Below are 11,313 nucleotides of genomic sequence, written 5' to 3'. Positions count from 1 at the left end.
CTTTATTTGTGTTGGTTTTCGTGTTATAATGGTTCACACTATACGTATGGTTACTAGTTTCCAAATGGATTACAGACAAACTATTATTTATTAACTTGAATTTATTTAAAAATCTTTTATACACGCAATAATCAAGGTTAAAAGTCATTCGTTTTGTACCCAATAATTCTAAATCACTATAATTTAGGGTATCAAAGTTAAAATTGATTTTGATTTGCTATTTTATGTATGTATTACGTGAATTATATATGTAGTACTTGTACATGTACTACAATTTCATCGTATGTCGATATTCTTTGGCGAAATGGTCGCCAGCTGATAAATAGTTTTAGCTTTTAGTTTCGAAGTCAAATACAAAGCGACGAACCCTACCTCTAACAAAACCTTTTGAAACCCAACAAAATGCCATGAACATTCTAGCGAACTTCTAGGTATCTACTAAGTTCAAAAAATATCCACTCATTTCGAGAAGCATTTTTTTTTTTTCTAAAAAGTATTCAACTTAATGCACTAAAGTTATTCCGGACTCATTTTCATTTTCGAGGCTTAGTAATGCTTTTAAGACCTGAGGGTGACTTGAAAAAATGTTATGGCCCCATTGAGCTTGTTACTCTTTATAGTAGCCTTGATTTGGGGATATATTTGCCAGTGGTTTGGATAGTATGTGTGAATGAAGAGCGATTTAATGAGATTATTATACCTACCTATATAGAGTAGGTGATTAAGACTTCGAGACTTTAGTTGGCAATCAAAACTACCAGTAACAATCTCAGCATAATTTTTGGGAACAAAACACGTAAGATTTACATTGGTTACTGAGATTTACATCTACCGTTCATTAATATTTTTTTTTTTTTTTTTTTTTTTTTTTTTAACACCCATCATTGTTTAAACCTATGAAGCCATAGTTTGGCCTGCAGTGTCCTATTGTTCTTGCAGCCCAGGGCTTGCCCATCTATGACCAAAGTTGGAACAAGAGTTCACTAATTCTTGGGAATATTTCCCGATATCCCTCTTCCACAGTTATGTCCTCAAATCTATTTAAAATTAACACGGTTAATACTCTACAGCGATTTTAAAATCTACATTAAATTTACCCAAAACAACTTATATTGAACGTTTCTTCCAAAAGATTTCCATTCTGTCTTAAGAATAAAAAATTTTAATTATATATTAACCCAGAATTGAGGAAGAAGATAACAAGAGCCTGTAAGAAGAAATAAATCTTTTTAAAGACGGGGTTTTGTTAAAAGAGACGAACTATCTGTCACTGAGTAAAAAGTGAACTGTTCAGGCTAAAATAGGATATTTGGACAATTCTCAATTAAGTTCTCATTCGTCGTACTTGTCTGCTTTAAGAATACGACGTCAGAATTTTTAAAACTTTAAGAGTCTAGATCAATGTCTAGGTTTAGAATAATGGACTAGTCTTCTTTAATTGAAAATTAACATTAAAGAATATATTCGTATGGATCTTCAAAATAATAATAATAGCGAAACAAATATTGTTCAAACTCAAATTGCTGCAATTTATATTGACATTATTTACAAACATGGAAGCAATACACAAAGAACTTAAATAATATAACAGGATTGTTTCTTAAACGGATTCCATGTAAGGGGTTGACGTGAAATTGGAAAACACATGAAATATATCTGTAAACAGAAAGTGAGATGGTTAATCCAGCCTAAGAGTTTGTTACAGTTACCAGCAGGTCACAGGGAAAGCAAAAGTCAACTGAAGAAATTAACTGTGCTTGGCAGTTCGTAAGGAAGTTTTGTAGGTAAGAGGATGGTACTGGGGGTAGCTAATGGCCCATCCTTGACGCTTGTCTACGATAATACTCTGTATACCTCTCACCCTTATGTCTCTAATAACTTCTTCTCTTTCTCTAAAACTTTACCTTCTCTTTTAATATCTCTCTTCTGCTTTAAGTAGACACAACAACTAACGGTGTGTGTGATAAAATGTACTTTACTTAAAATTTAATTAATTTCAAATTGTAGAAAAACTATTCTTATTAGATTCTTTTTAGTTCGAAATGATTGCATTGGTTCATTTAATGAGTATGGTCAACACTGTTTTTTGTGATTTAAACAGTGAATTAATTGATTAAGGTATTAATTTGAGACAATCCATTTAGACGGATAATGTATCTGTACAAAGGATACGATAGCGATGTGCTGTGTGTTTGTTGACTTATAGATAGCGACTAAGACCAAATATATCCGAGCATTTCGTTAAGGAGCGCTTTTAGAGCGTCTAGTCAATAAAATTTCGTGCAATTGGCTACTATTTCAAGATTTCTACCATCCAGCAATAATACGGCCAAAGTAATGTTAATTGTTTTTGGAAACTGATTCATTAATGCAAAATTAATACCTTTTTGAAAAACTCCAAACAACATCTCACTTTATCATTCTGTCATTCATCAAATAAGGCATTTTAGTGGATTCCATTCTCGGTCATCTGTAAATAAATATAAGTAGTGAAGTAATGAAGCGGTAGGGTTATATTTCTATAAAGCTTTTCATCAATAGAATGATATTGCTTATATTTGGATGTAGAATAGATTACGGGAAACCTACATTAGAATACGGGAGCACATTATTATTTATCTATATATACCAGTCAGTATGATGACTTTTCAATCTACATTCTTGATACATAATTTTTCTAAACTTTTTCCGAAAATGATTTTAAGTTTAAAGAGGGAATAATAATAATTTTGTAGCCCGAAACTTTGCGAAATATTGGCGTAGAAAAAAAATATACAATTGGCAGAACTGTAACCAAGAAAATAAGCTCCTAAGAATTATAAATTAATTTATTTTTAAAACTTTTGTACGTAAAATAAGCAAAATAATTCTACAGCAACCAACCCTTATGTTCTCAAGAGAAGGTCATCAATAGCAGCCGTTATTACTCCAATAAAATATTTTTGATATCATTAAAAAGTGTACGTGCTCTCTGGCGCTTATGTCGGCCGGTAGAGTGCCGGTAGGGAAATCAATAGTTGTAGTCCTAGAAGCTAAAGGTTAAGTATGAAAGAACGTGGTATTCATAGCTCTTGTCGTTAGTTAGTCTTATATGAGGGTTCCATGTTAAGTCTTATGTTTAAGACTTAATAATCTCTTAAATAAATTGTAATTCAGGCTGAGGAGAGGAGGGTTCACGTTCCTCATCGCCAACTGTTAACTCTTCAAGTTTTGTCTGTTTGCACAATTTTTCTAATTCGATTAAGGGCGATTTTGCATTTTATAGATGAAACTTGAAGGGAACCAAATTTGAAAAAGGAAGTAAGGTTGCCCCGGGTCAACTGTAATAGAGGAAGGGATTTTGAGGGGATTTCAGGACGTTAGATGTGTAAAGGGCGTGTAGATTAAGGACTATACTGCTTTTTTGGATTATCACTTCGTCCTTCATGAGGATTATGGAAGGAAATGGGGTGGTTAGTGGAAAAAGCGTTTAGTTAAGTAGGATATAAGAATCGGTCAATATCCGAATTTTTTTTTATGTTGAAACAAAGAATTAAAATGTTTCTTACAGAATTTAAGAGCAGTGAACTTTCTCAAATCACGTTGCTCGTATTGGTTAATGGAGTTTCTATTAAACCATTAAGAAAAATGATTACAAGAGTCAATTTGGCTCATGCGACAAAAAAAAAAAATCAATGGAATAGTAATGACATGTTTACAAGTCACAGCCTCTTCAGCTAGTTACTGTTTACTCAAGAATTTTAAAAGGTAGCAGTAATCTTTGGACAACCGTTTAGGAAGTTGACGAATAGCTGAGGCCAAAGAAGTCGCTGAAGTAAAAGAAGTGGAAGGAGCACCAGGGAATATAATAATAAAGTATAAAGAGGGCCAAGCAACTGACTGACGAGAATGAATATTTAATAAAAATTTATCGATCCATTGTTGCCAGAGGTTGGAACCCTTCCATTGCTTCCATGTATGACTTTGTACATGCGATTGCACTTGGCGATGCCATCACCTCTGTCACCTCTTCCCCTATTATACATACCGCAAACATATACACTCGCGTAGTGTGTGATATTTAAATATTCACACCCTGACAACTGTTGTATCTGTCCTTCTCGGTCCCATTTCACACGGTTTGACGCCGCAACAGTCAGCCCTTCTCCAAAATTCACTAAAGCTTCCCTCAACCGTAATACATATTCATGCGGAAACCCATTCATGAAATATAATCGCAGGCCGTGCTTGTTTACTACATAATGTATAGTTGAATGAAAATTTTAAAAAGTAACTACTGGAATAAAAAAAAAAATCTAATTTCAAATCTTAAGTGCGATTTTTTGATTAGTGATTGCTGTTAAGCTTAATGATTAGTGACATACATTCGCTACAAGGTCTCAATAATGGTACAGAACTACATACTCGTACATCCCCGCCAGGGCACACTCTTCACCAGCACGAAGGAAAGTTAACGGCAAGATAACATTTAGAAAATGAGATATTTTTCAGCCCAAAAAATAATCAATCAGATTGGTGAACTAGATTTAAACTGTTAAATATTTTTATCTTATTTCTCAACTTAAATCTCGTTTAAAAAGAACGTTGCTATTTTCAAAAAAAATCAGTTACAGACGTTGAAGCGTTGAAGTGATTAATTAAAAAAACAATTTTGAGTGTATTATCAAACTAATATCTTACAATTACAAAGCTACCAATTTTTTTGCAACTCAGTGAAGTAGAATTATTTTTTTTCTTTTCTAAGCAATAGGATTGTCAAGAAATCTTTAGACCGCATTTGAGAACATATACTACTATTTGTGGGTGATCCTTGACAGTAAGAGACATTTTTAATTAAAATTTAACAGAAACTTTTGCCTCTAAAGAAGCAAGTCGTGAACTCTTGAGTTAAGTGTCTGAAGAGTCTGTCCCAATTTGAAGATATTTTCAAGAATGAAGGCATCTTGTGAAGGATGATGTGTAAACTTTGATTGTTGGTCATAAATTCGACTAATTCAGTGACGAGTGAGTCCAAGAAAATTGCTAGAGACGCGATAAACGCTTATCAACAAAAGCAGACGAGTTGAATCAATATTTACGTAATTAATTGTAATGAAGATCGCACTCCCAGGAATTTGAAGTTTTATCAATATAAAAATAAAACTATTTCTTTAATATGATTTTAAATTTCAGGTTATAAAAATGATCAAAACGCACAAGTTTTTGGTTAATATAGAGTGAACAAGATACATATGTGAGCAATGAATGAAAGCTACCCAGTTATTCCAATGACCATTGGGTCGCGTGACCACATGCTCCCCTAAGGGGGAGTTCTTTTTTCCCCCAAATGCACTTTCACTTCAAAAATTGACGTTATCGGCCATTGGGGTTAGGCATGCAGCCGATCTTGTTATGGTTACTTCATGAGTAGAACCAACATAATGAATACAAGATAAGATCAATTTTTTTACTAATATATTTTAGATACATTTCGATTTTAGATTTTTATTTCACTCCTGCATGGTGTAGTCTTTGTAATACGTACTTCTGATTTATATGAGAGCTAATTTTATGCAAGTATAACTAATAAAATCAATCTGCTCGTATCTGAGCGTCCGTTTTATATTTCTTAAAGTTTTATTGGGCTAAAAGAAATAGTTCCGATTAAAAGCGTTGCTGATGAAATTTTGCAAAGTAAAAGTAAAAGAAGGAATAAGAAACTTGAAGATATACATATCAGAGGGATTCGCAATTAGAGATCATAGTACTACAGCTTCAATAAGATTAAATTATAATAAATGATAAAATATTAATCAAATAAAATAAAAAGAGAGATAGGGCAGCGTATGATCATGAATCAATACACAATTTAAAAAGCAAAAGTTATACAAATACGATAGTGCATCATCATTTATTCAAAAAATAATAATTTATTGTACAAAGAGCAAAGAAAGTAATTGCAAAAAACTACGAAATAATGAGCACTCTTGCGGACTAATTCTTATTTTTGTTACCTTTTTTGTAAACAACGTAGTGCCTAAACACGTGGACCGATTTTTTTTCAAAGCTGTACGTGCAATGAAAGAGGAGTTAGCCCCATTTATGTATAGCCCCCTCTTAAACATTTATTACTAATAAGAATAACCCTGTAAATCTTATACCGATTTTGATAAATTTTGGCAGGATGATGAACATTAAATATCCGTCCTGCTCTTACACCTATAAGCGGCAAGTATTGTTATAATTTCAAATTATCGACGCGTGAACCGATTTGTGAATAAAATGTGATTAGCAAAATATGGATTTTATTTCATCGATTTATTTTAAAGTAGATATATTTTTAATATATGAAAGAAGACTTAATTATATCTGCATATGAAGAAAAATCTGGTGTAAATACACACTACTTAAATTTTCTTACAACTTAAAATTTTGTAATAAAAAGTCACTCATTACATTTTATGTTTAAAGATTATGAATGAAAATAAATAAATAAATGGCCACTCAGCTGTGATAACTTCAATTTACCAGCTGATCTGCCTGGTCAGCTACCGGCGGTCATCTTTAACTCGTTAGTCGTGTCTCTTTATTATCGTGAATATTAATGCGTATTAAAGTGAAGTTCGGAATTATAAATTGTGTTTAAGTTTTAGTGCAGTGAAGTGAATTATTTTAACTAGTGTCAAGTGCTATTGGACTGGTGATCTATTGAGATGCTGATGAACTTGGATATTCCTTAAACAAGGTAAGACTTTATTATCAGATACTTCTTTTAAATCTCAATTATATTTTTATTAATCTTGCATGAAAATAGCATGTTATCATTTAATTATTACTTAAAAATTAATATTAATGGCATTTCTCAAAAAGTAATTTGATTTCTAAACCTTTTTGGTGTAATCATTAGTCTTTTCATTTTAATCGACTATTAGTTAAAAATTAGCATTCTTTATTTCACCTACCAGTTTAGAATTAATTTCATAACCTTTTAGGTGAACTCAATTATATTTTCTATTTAATTCACAATTAGTTCAAAATTAGCATTGTTTGTTTCTCCAAGTTGTTTTTTGGAATTGATTTCTAACCCGTTTTAGTAATGCATTCTTTTTAATATTTTTTTTTCCTTTTTAATCGACTAAAAGTTCAAACTTAGCATTCTTGGTTTCCCCAAGTTGTTTTTTTAATAAATAAGTGGCTCAGTTAGGATTTGATTTTTGTAGTCTTGTGTTGATATGTCGATGTCCAGAGTTACGTCAAGCTAGCTCTTTCCTTGATCTTACTGATTCTAAGAGATTTCTCGGTTGTTCATAGGGATCTTAGATCTTCATTTCGTAACCTTCTGAGAGGGAAGATTTTTGCTTTTTTTGGATAGGTTTAAATTCAATTCCTTTGTTTGTCTTTTTTTTTTTGAACCAGTTTGTTGTAAGTTTAGTTGGTTTGTAACTCGGTGAAGGTTTTCTTAATGTCTGTGTTGTCATCTTTTGTTAATGACTTTGTGTCCTAAGTAGCTAACATCGTTATACTAGGTTTAGGTCTGTCCATAGAGTAGAAATTGAATAGTATAGGGCTTATTGCTTTCTGAGATAGGCTCGCGAGATTTGTCATCGAGTTCTGTAAATGTTATTGAATCTTACCCAGCAAGTTAGGTCTTGTAAAATGGATCGATAATTTGAATAAAGTAAAATATTAATAATGAATAATTGTAAAAGCGGAAATCTACCTAATGTTGCAGTCCAGAGAGTCAAAATTGTCTAATACATCAGTTAAATCAAGTTATACAGGTTTCTGTTTTCTGTTTATTCACGATATGTTCAGTTACTCGCTTAACTTGATGTCATTGATAAATGCTTTGACCTGAACCCAAATTTGTGAGATGGTATTTTGTGAGTAGGTCAAGATATGTAATAGTGGTTAGCAGATAAAGTTGCCCAGCCGAAATTATTTAAATTAATACATGAATATCCGGTGCTTGATTTACAAGTGATTGGTCGACAGGAGCACTTTATGTAGGTTTCATTACTCTGACGTTTTCAAGCTTTTATATTTTGTCTCTCCCTTCCTATGTGGAGGTTTTACAATCGTGCAGATTTTCGATATGCCGGAAATAAATCATTTCCGGTCTTTGAACATGACAGAAGTGGTTTATACAAACTCTTCTGTGTGAACGTCCTTTTTTTTTTTTACAAATGCAGAAATAAAATTAAAGAATCCTAGTAGGAATTTAAGGGATATGCAGGTTATTTTATTGGGCGTAGGTAATGTTTTAGAATTGTAAAATGGAAGCTGTGAGAACGTAAGTAGGAAAAACTGAATCATACCCAGTTCATTTGTGTTGGGAAACAATTGTTGTTAAATTAAATAACGATGAATATGAGATTCTTATCGTTTAACAAATGATGCGTAAATAAATAAAATTTTAAATAGAATACTTTTAATAGCAGTGAACACGCTCGTTCTATTCATGCATTTTTTTTGTTTTTCTGGAGAGGTTTGCTCAGCTGTGTCGGTATGTTTGGTACACTATGATTTTAAAGAGTGTATATTTTAGAGTTATAGTTAAACTGTAAGTTTTTATTATGTATAAAAGATATACGAGGTATGTTCAAAAAGTAACGGGAATTTTCGTTTTTTGAAAAAAATATTTATTTATTCATCTACATTAATATTGTCGCCTTCAAAGTAGTCCCCTTCGCATACAATACACTTGTGCCAGCGCTTTTTCCAATCCTCGAAACACTTCTGAAACTCGATCTTTGTGATAGCTTTCAGCTCTTTCAGCGATTCGCTTTTAATGTCATCTATGCTTGTAAAACGACGGCCTTTTAATGTTCTCTTTATGTTTGGAAATAGAAAAAAGTCACATGGAGCCATGTCTGGCGAATATGGAGGCTGGGGCATCGTTAAAGTTTTGTTTTTGGCCAAAAATTCACGAACAAGCAATGAAGTGTGAGCAGGTGCATTATCGTGGTGCAAAACCCATGAATTGTTTTGCCACAAATCCGGGCGTTTTTTTCGGATTGCTTCACGCAAACGGCGTTGAACTTGTAAGTAGTACTCCTTATTGATTGTTTGACCTTGTGGCAAGAATTCATGATGCACTATGCCATTAAAATCGAAGAACACAGTGAGCATAACCTTCACATTCGACCGCACTTGTCGAGCCTTTTTCGGTCTTGGCGATCCAGAATGCCTCCACTGGGACGATTGAGCCTTAGTTTCGACATCATATCCGTAAACCCATGTTTCGTCACCTGTTATAACACGTTTCAGTAGATCCGCATCGTTGTCGACTTCATTGAGTGACTCTTGAGCAACTTCCATTCTCCGCTGTTTTTGTTCGAAATTCAACAATTTTGGAACAAATTTTGCTGCCACACGTTTTATACCCAAAACATCCGAAACAATTTCATGGCATGAGCCAATTGATATGGCAACATCATCAGCGACTTCTCTGATTGTGATTCGGCGATCGTTCATAACCATTTCTTTCACTTTTTTCACGTTTTCATCGGTTGTTGATGTGCTTGGATGTCCAGGTCGTTCGTCATCTTCAACGTTTTCGCGGCCATCTTGGAAACGCTTATACCACTCGTAAATCCTTGTTTTACTCATAGCAGACTCTCCATATGCCTTTATTAACATTTCACACACTTTATTACACTTTATTTCATTTTTTACGCAAAATTTAATACAAATTCTTTGATCCATTTTTTTTAACAAACAAAAATCGCCAAGCTCGAAAAACACGTCTAACCTTAACGGCTGCCACTTAAGAAGTAAACAATGAATATTACTGAAAATTTTATCCAACTTCAGGGGCATGTGTACCAACATAATAAAAAAAAAAATTTTACAATCAGACTCTCCAAACCCGCGAAATTTAAAAATTCCCGTTACTTTTTGAACACACCTCGTATAAGGAGATTACTAGTAATTGTCAGTTGGAACTCACAAATACTCTGGCCAAAATTAGCTTAAGAGACAGCTGTCAAGATAGTACTAAGTTGAAAACATTTCAACTTCATCAAGTATCCGCCTTTGTACTGAAAATGCTGAAGATAGAAGGTGGTAAAGAAAAAAACAAATTTGAATAAAAATAATAGCTACTTATCCAACTGATTAAATGGTCGTTGATTACATTTATATATAAAATCAATTCATATACTGAACTAATAAAGTCCCTAGTGTTAGGTACACAATGAAAAGATGGAATAGATCGAACAGAGCCAGTGATTGGAAATGTCCATCACGCTACTGTAACAATGAATAAAAAAGAAATAGATGTAAATTGGGCTTGCAGAATAGAACTGCTACAATGGTGAAGCGCTATTTTGTAATCAGCATGCGAAGCTCTCGCAAAAATATATTACAAAAACAACCATTCACCCATAAATAATAGCAAGACACATCACTTTTTAATAAACAATAGAAATAAATATCTGGTTCCTACATAAGAGGATTTCTATTATGTATTTGGCAAGTCCAATTGTTTAATACACATTTATTGGATATATTTCTAAAAGTTGTAGTATTTATTTCTAGATCTTTAGTTAACGTAAAGCGACTTTGAGTATTTCCACTTTCATAAATCATTGAAATAAATATTCAAAGGAAAATGCCACTAAATCATGATTTCCTAAACGGGGTTGTTCAGTCTCAATAAGTGTTAAAACAACAACTATAAAAAATCAAATGAATAAAAGACATCTAATATTGAATAAAACAATTATGATTTCCACGTTAATACTTATCGAATTTGTAAGTTCTTTCTGTTAAAATTAATTTTGTTTTATCTAATTTGACGACCTAATTTGACCATCAAAAACGAAATGGCCTTCGGATCCTGTCAAAGTTCAATCTAATATCTCTTCTAATTAAGTGGTGAACGTAAAATTGGTGTATTTTTTTTTTTTTGCCTTTATTATGCTACAATCAGCGCGTTAGCGCTATAACATAAGTAACAATGTTACAATAGAGTAATAAATGATAAGGTAACGAGTGGAGAAGTTACCCAGTGGTAATACTCCAAGACATTATATGGTTAGACACTCTTCACTTGAGAGGAGATCACGAGGCCATTGTCTGTTAAGACGTCTTGTCCGGGTTGTCAGGAAGAGTTCTAGAAGAAAGATTTTTAGCTAGAGGATTTATATGAGATTACAGGCTGAAGTGGAGTTTTCTGTATCGTGTTTTAGCAACTTGGGTGACAAAAGGAATTTTAAGGTCAATGTTATGGAGCGTTTACGATAGTTCGAAGTATTTTAGATTGAAGAGATTGAATCCTTTGGAGATTAGAGCGTTTGGTTGAACTCCACAGCTCTATTCCATACGCCC

At 32.9% G+C, this 11,313-nt stretch overlaps 1 long non-coding RNA gene across 1 annotated transcript in view; it reads right to left on the bottom strand.

Moving 5' to 3' along the window:
- Window positions 1-1,425: 1,425 nt before the first annotated feature.
- The window catches only part of LOC141449753 (uncharacterized), a 30,040-nt gene continuing 20,152 nt past the window's right edge, over window positions 1,426-11,313 (bottom strand). The window contains exons 2-3 of the long non-coding RNA XR_012455676.1: window positions 2,384-2,470; window positions 1,426-1,656 (exon numbers count right to left, since the gene is read on the bottom strand). This is a non-coding gene — a long non-coding RNA (uncharacterized lncRNA). The remainder of the gene's footprint in view (window positions 1,657-2,383; window positions 2,471-11,313) is intronic.

The sequence above is a fragment of the Rhodnius prolixus genome, unplaced genomic scaffold, assembly GCF_049639745.1.
Source record: "Rhodnius prolixus isolate KJV_2025 unplaced genomic scaffold, Rpr scaffold_2, whole genome shotgun sequence".
NCBI lineage: Eukaryota > Metazoa > Arthropoda > Insecta > Hemiptera > Reduviidae > Rhodnius > Rhodnius prolixus.
Note: the sequence above shows the minus strand (reverse complement) of the source record. Positions and strands in the feature narration are given on the sequence as shown.